Source organism: Ciconia boyciana, chromosome 19 (genome assembly GCF_034638445.1).
Source record: "Ciconia boyciana chromosome 19, ASM3463844v1, whole genome shotgun sequence".
Lineage (NCBI taxonomy): Eukaryota > Metazoa > Chordata > Aves > Ciconiiformes > Ciconiidae > Ciconia > Ciconia boyciana.
Genome location: NC_132952.1, coordinates 7,664,623 through 7,670,972, shown reverse-complemented (window position 1 = coordinate 7,670,972; position 6,350 = coordinate 7,664,623). Strand labels below are relative to the sequence as shown.

At 38.4% G+C, this 6,350-nt stretch overlaps 1 long non-coding RNA gene across 1 annotated transcript; it reads right to left on the bottom strand.

Annotated features, from left to right (window-relative positions):
* Positions 1 to 1,008: 1,008 nt before the first annotated feature.
* LOC140661720 (uncharacterized) lies at positions 1,009 to 6,088 on the bottom strand. The gene is made up of 4 exons (XR_012045859.1): positions 5,968 to 6,088; positions 4,359 to 4,442; positions 4,049 to 4,216; positions 1,009 to 1,261 (listed from the first exon to the last, which is right to left on the bottom strand). It is a non-coding gene; the product is annotated as an uncharacterized lncRNA (long non-coding RNA).
* Positions 6,089 to 6,350: the final 262 nt, after the last annotated feature.

Here is a 6,350-nt window from a genome sequence, read left to right as displayed (position 1 = left end):
AACAGTGAAGATGACTCAGCCACTGGCACGTTGCCTAGTTTCTGGATTCCATTTCCGAGCCATTAATGTTATGGATGGGGCAATGTTACATGGATGCAAAGCAAGTGCATTTCAAGTGTTTGAAGATGCATGCCCAGTGAGGAGGGAGCAGGGAGAGAGATCAGAAGTTTGGTGACGAGACTATGGAAAGCATAGGAGCCATCAGGAGATGCTTGGCCTTGTAATGAGTTTGTTTTTTACTTTTCCAAGCAGAAAACAAGTACCATTTGAGGCTTTCTCTTTCTGAATGAATAAAAAAAGATTTCCCTCCTTTGATGTTTCTTTGGGGATTTCAGCTGAGGAAATGGTAGTAGGAAGAAGTTTGAATGTAAGCCTGGATACACAAGCAAGTGTGAACCATCAGCCAAGTGTGGAATCCTAAACTATTTACTATAATGAAGGTCTTACCCAGCAGGAAAGTCTGTCAGGCTCAAAGAGCAGGTAAAAGACTAGAGAAAATAATAACCTGTATTCCAGCATTCAGCTCGGGAGAAATGTGTATCTCTACAGGTAAGAGGTAAGCTCCTAGGGGCTTAATCCAAACACCGTGTTTCAAATTTTGAATTTTTCTGGCTTCAGCTTAAAGCCATTGCTTCGTCCTAGGCTCAAGAGTCATCTGATGCCTGATCATTTCATCTTGCATGCTGTATTTAAGTCACCTGTCAATCTTCTTTTTGATATATTAAATAGCTTTCTTGGTCTAATAATTATCTTAGTACAAGCTGTTTTCTCTAGACCTCAAATAATTTTATCCTGTATTAGTTCTTTGTGTTGTTTCTAATTTTTCAAATATGGTTATTGGAAAGTTTTATAAGATATGCTAGTGTTACCAGTGCTCCATGTGAAGTTAAAATCATCCTTCTACTGCCTATTTCTGTATTTATACATGCAATAATCCCATTAGCTCTGTTTGCTAATGTTTTGTTAGAGTAAAAAAAGAAAGACATGAGAAAGGACTGAAAAGGGAGGTGCAACAACTGTTTTCCATTTAATCATCGTGTCTTGAGAAATGAAATTTAAAATTTTATTTAAGAAGTTTTGCAGAAAATATTCATCACTAATAAACCACTTTAACAGTAAACTTAGTAGGTCCCTGTTGTCTTCACTTATCCATGCATTCAGTTATATAGAACCCTGAAATGGCTTCACTGAACATGCTAGCGGGACAGACCTAGAAATGGCTGGATGGATCATCCAGAGGCTCTGTAATTGTCTTCAGTCTCTGTAATGCAGAAATTAATCAGAAGTGATATGTAGAAACCAGATCTGCTTTCTAATTCTGCTGATTCCAGCATATATGGAATGTAATACAGTGACAGTTAGAAAGCGTGTAGTCATGAGTTTGTTGTTATAATATTGCACGCTAAAGGAAGCCCAGTTCTCTAATAACAATGTAGAGCATCCCTCCCTGCAATACAGGCGTGTATCTGCTTGCGTTCCAAGTGTCACTGGGTGGGGCCATAAGGAAAAACCAAGAGCAGCTGTGGTGGTGAAACAGGGTAAATAAAAGTTTGAATTATTGTTAACATATGTACCACTGTAATAAACCCCCAATTTGATCACTTGCATGAACACAGCATATTGCTGAATAAACCCCCTCTGGATACGTTTGTATTCCAAAACATGTCATAAGGAAAAATTAACAGTTTTGGAAAGGGATCTTTTCCTTGGGATGAAGATTTCATTTCCTTGCCTGGTACTCTTGGAAACCTTCCAAAAAACTGAAAGCAAAGTAAAAAATTCATAAGATGGTGTGTTAAAACCTGACCAATGTCTTGTTTAACTAGCACAGCAATCAAGCCCAAAGGAGCAAACTGCAAGCAAGGCATAAAAATTGGTCTTGGGAAGGCCAATTTTTCCCTGTGACTTAGACTAAAAAAAATTTAAGAGTTATTGCACTTTGGGAAGTTTGCAGTTTTGAAAAAAAAAAAAAAAAAACCAACTTAGGTCTTCTAAGAAAAATTTTTTCCTCTGCTATAAGAAAATGGTCTAAAACAGTTTTCTTGAAATAGAGATTTGTTTCTGTTATACAGGATTGAAAGAATTTCACATCTGCCTTCTGCCCTTTTATTGCAGTCCCTAGAGAAATGTTTAGGTCTTTCTGGTTTCCTCTCAGTAACATCTCACTGCCCAAATCCTGCCCCAACACTTATACCTTGCAAGTCATGAAGACAAATCTGCATCTAGTGACAATAGCCAGAATAATTTCAGGAGATGAATAAATGAGAACAGCTTACATCAGTGAGACTGCAAGTTTTTTTACACCAACTGAAAATCCTGTTTAATCAGTTTCTCAGCAGGATATTGGAGACCCCAGTACGGCCTCCTTATTGAGCCATATTGCTCTCCAATTCTTCTTCACTTACAAATTGAGTAACCACCTTCTCATCTACCTCATTCTCACTAACGCTTAAGAAGAGCAAAGATAAATTACTGTTGTGGCTTACTTCTATAGAATGAACTGTAGCCAAAGGAATAAAATGCAAAGTTAATTACTGTCTTACAGTCAAGCCGGTTTTCAAGGGCTCTTACAATGCTCCTATCAACTATAGTATAACCATGAACAACGCGGGAGAGATGTTTTCTTGTGTGTGGGCTTAGTACAGCATGCTACATTTCAGATGCGTGACATGGTATAAAAAAAAGAGTGCTATGCTTAATTGCCATTAGAACTGAGGTATTGCATTAACCCTGATCCAGAACACAGTGAAGCTCAGCAGATTTTAGTGCAGCCTTTTGAATGATAAAGGCTGAAGAATGCACTAAATGGACTAGCAGAGAGGATTTGGGCAGGCATGCTTGAACGCTAGCACTATTTGTGTACATAGCTCATCCCATTTTCCAGTAATGATGCAGCTGCACTTTTGCTAGCAGCAGCATAGTCGGGCAAGCTACCTAGTAATTAATAGATATATGAATTTTAAGACCAGAAAAGACTGTTGTCATCATCTAATATGATCTGTTGTGTAATTTCTCTCTATTCATTCCTGCCTCAGATTCGGTAGTGGTGCTGGAAGTGGCATGTGGTATTGCATTAAGAGCTCATCTTTTGCTGTTTCTCATTGTTTCTAAATATATATGCCTATATTTGAATACAATGAAAAATATTTTTTTCTGTGTAAACCTTACAGAGCAACTCCTAATTTTTTGTTACAGGTGATAAGTACTGTTCATTACTCTCCCTGTTTCCTTTTGTTTCTGTTCTAAATTCTCTACACTTTCTAACTCTAATTTATAGCTGTTGCTATCAATTTCTCTTATTTAATCTATGCTTTTTGTAGAATTAGCTGTATGATTACTTTTGCATCCCTAGTGTTTTATAAATGGTTTTCTCTGTTTTTAACTAACTTAACATGCTTTACTGTTAGTGAGATTGCATTTTTTCCCAATAAGTAAATGCTGTTATATAGTTTGCAAATATTATTCACATTTTTCTTTTAAGTTATTTCCTCTTAGCTTTTTTGTCTTATAATTGTTTTTGTCATAGTGAAATTGTCCACTTTAAAGCAGCAAGTATGTGTATTACTGATTCAGCCTTTATTCTCTCAGAACAAACACAAATAATATTCCAACACCACTAATTTTTTATTATTAAATAAATTTCTTTTCACTTTGCAAAAATTCTACTATGCCATATACCGTAGTTTTTGAGGGAGAAAATGATTGGTATCATTTGTAAATGGGAGTAATTTTTTGTTTGTGTGTTTCTGGCAGCATGAAACCTTCAGCAGACAGTACAGGGATTGAAATGACTCACTATAATACATTTTTCCTACCCGTTTCAAACACATGATTGAGAAGTGGACATTTATTTCTCTGGTGTGAGGAACTGTGAGTTCTCGAGTGTGGGGAAATATGATATATGGGGTAACAATTCAAATACATGATGATGAGAAGGCAATGCTAGCATGATGGAAATCAGTGATGGGATCCTGTATAACAGCTCCTCCCTTGGGTCATAAATGGGATTGAGCTCTCAAGCTTCAGAGCTGAAAACCTAAATCCTTACCTCGTGAATTAAAGAACTCTTGTCTCCATTATCAGTAGCAAAATCTTACCCCCCATCAGCGAAGTAACAGTAAGTTGACTGCAGGATGCATGTTGTACTAGAGCAGGTAGCATTTATATGAACACGATGCTTTTTCAGGAGTGTTATTCAAGAGTAGAAAATAGGAATCTGTTCAAAACATAAGAGCAAATCAAAACTGAAATGTGAAGTTGAGAAATGAAAGAAGGGAAAGACAAAGGAACACACAATGTGTGTTATTTGTCGTATAAGGGACTACTCAGAGCAGGCACGTTCGCATAAGCAGACTTACTCTTAGTTAAGTCCGAAGTGAGCAACAGAGGAAGTGGGGAGAAGTAGAGAAGTGCTTCAGGATGAGTGTAGGAGCTGCCAATTGCTGTGGTAAAAGACAGGAAGAAAATATGAAAATGTGAGTTCAGCATTAGCATCATACTGGATAAGCCTCGAAATATGACCTACTGGTTATATGGGCAGGATAATATTCTAAACAGAGAAAGCATATTAGTGGCTTCTGAATTTTGTCCAATATCCTTGAAAGTACCATACAAGGAAAGAGTCAGCAATACCATGTTTGAAATTGTGTTATTTGTTCATCACCTCACTGTCGAACACTGCCCACTTACAAAGGTGCCATCAGCATTCAACTGGGTAATTTCTGGTATTTTCGTTTATCACTGCTCAGAATGATCTCAGTCAAGAACTGTTTGTGTATGGCTGTAGACACAGTATGTCTTTTGTTTTCTGTATATCACAGCTGAATACTGTACTTGTGGATAATTGGTTCGTTTCCATAATTTCCTGTATGTTCTTATAAAAGAGAAACATATATGGTCACTCTACTACAAAGTGCTACTGGGATCTCTCTGGAGACTTTGTGTCTACTTTATTGTCGTTATTTTTCTTAGTCTAAAATAAGATATTTTGAACTGAAAAATGTGTATTTTGTTCTTTGCTATGAAGGGAAGCAAGTGTTCCAGTTATAAGGGAGGAGATAGTCTCACGGTTTCTTTGGGTGGCTGTGGTATTTGCATGTGGTACAGCAGAAATTCTGTTCACAGCCTTAAATCTCCTTCCCCTTGCATACACACTTAAATTGCACCTGCAGCCTGCTAGCCTGTCCTGCCGGCTCCCGGGACTGACCTCAGTGCTACTCCCATCAGGCAGGTCCTGAAGGACCTCAGTAAAATCACAGCTCTGTTCTGCTTTACTGCCTACCCTGTCATGAAGACGTCACTTCTGTGGGCATGATAGGCAAACAGGCATCCTAAAGAAGGGGACTAAGGCATTTCATGCTAAAGAGACGGCTACTAGCTAAAGTCATGTTGTTGCCTGGAATGGAAAACTTCTGTTCAGCTTTCTCTTTGTTCATTTGAAATGGGGCTTAGCTGGTGGAGACAGGTGAATGTAATAAATAAAGGAAGAAGGAGCACACTGAAGACAGAATGTGAGCAGGAAATAGGAGAAAAAGAGAAGAGCAAGAGAGACTGCAAGAATAAGGATGAGGTGAAGAAATAGCAGTAGGGGAGGGTAACGCATGGCTAATCTATAGGCTGGTCAAGCATGCATTGTGTGCTGCTACATGAGCTCTGAACTGTCCCTGTGCTTGGAAACACCTCAGTGTACTTAAAAGAGAAAAAGAAAAAGAGATCATAGGCTGGCCAGTCCCTGATAAAACAGTGTATGTATTGGTTTTGTACCATTCTGAAGAGCAGTCTGGATAGTCTCTTGAAATAAAAAAGAAATGGCCTTTTTATTGACCGTCGTTCTGTGTGAACAGCAGCTCTTCCCCTACACTTGGTTTTCTCAGAATAATTTGTGTTACAGGCTGCAGTGAAGTGTAAGCACTCAATGTGCTTGTAACTAAGTGAGTTTAGGTATTGGAAGACATCTAGCCACGTTACCACAAAGCTCCACATGGGTTCATTTTTCTAGCTTCCCAGGGCTGTGCTTGTACACCGAACTCCAAGTGTGCTGGTTTGCAGCATTGACGCAGCCTTAGGAATGAAATTCATCCATTTTCTGGGTGCACTGTATTTCATAATCAGCAGCAGTAATGTCCTGAAATTAGAATAATTAGAAAGTTAAAATAGTGTTGGACCTCATCAGTTCTTAGATGAGAAAACAGCCTTCAAGGGAAACTGCAGAGATTATTGGTGACGGTGCTATTTTAACCGGTGACACTCTTCCCTCCAAGGTTATAAAGTAGTCAATGCCCTAACGAATTTGGGGGGAGTTTGTGGCAGACTGGTGTGTAGTATAACTGAGGGCTGTTCAAAGCTTCTGC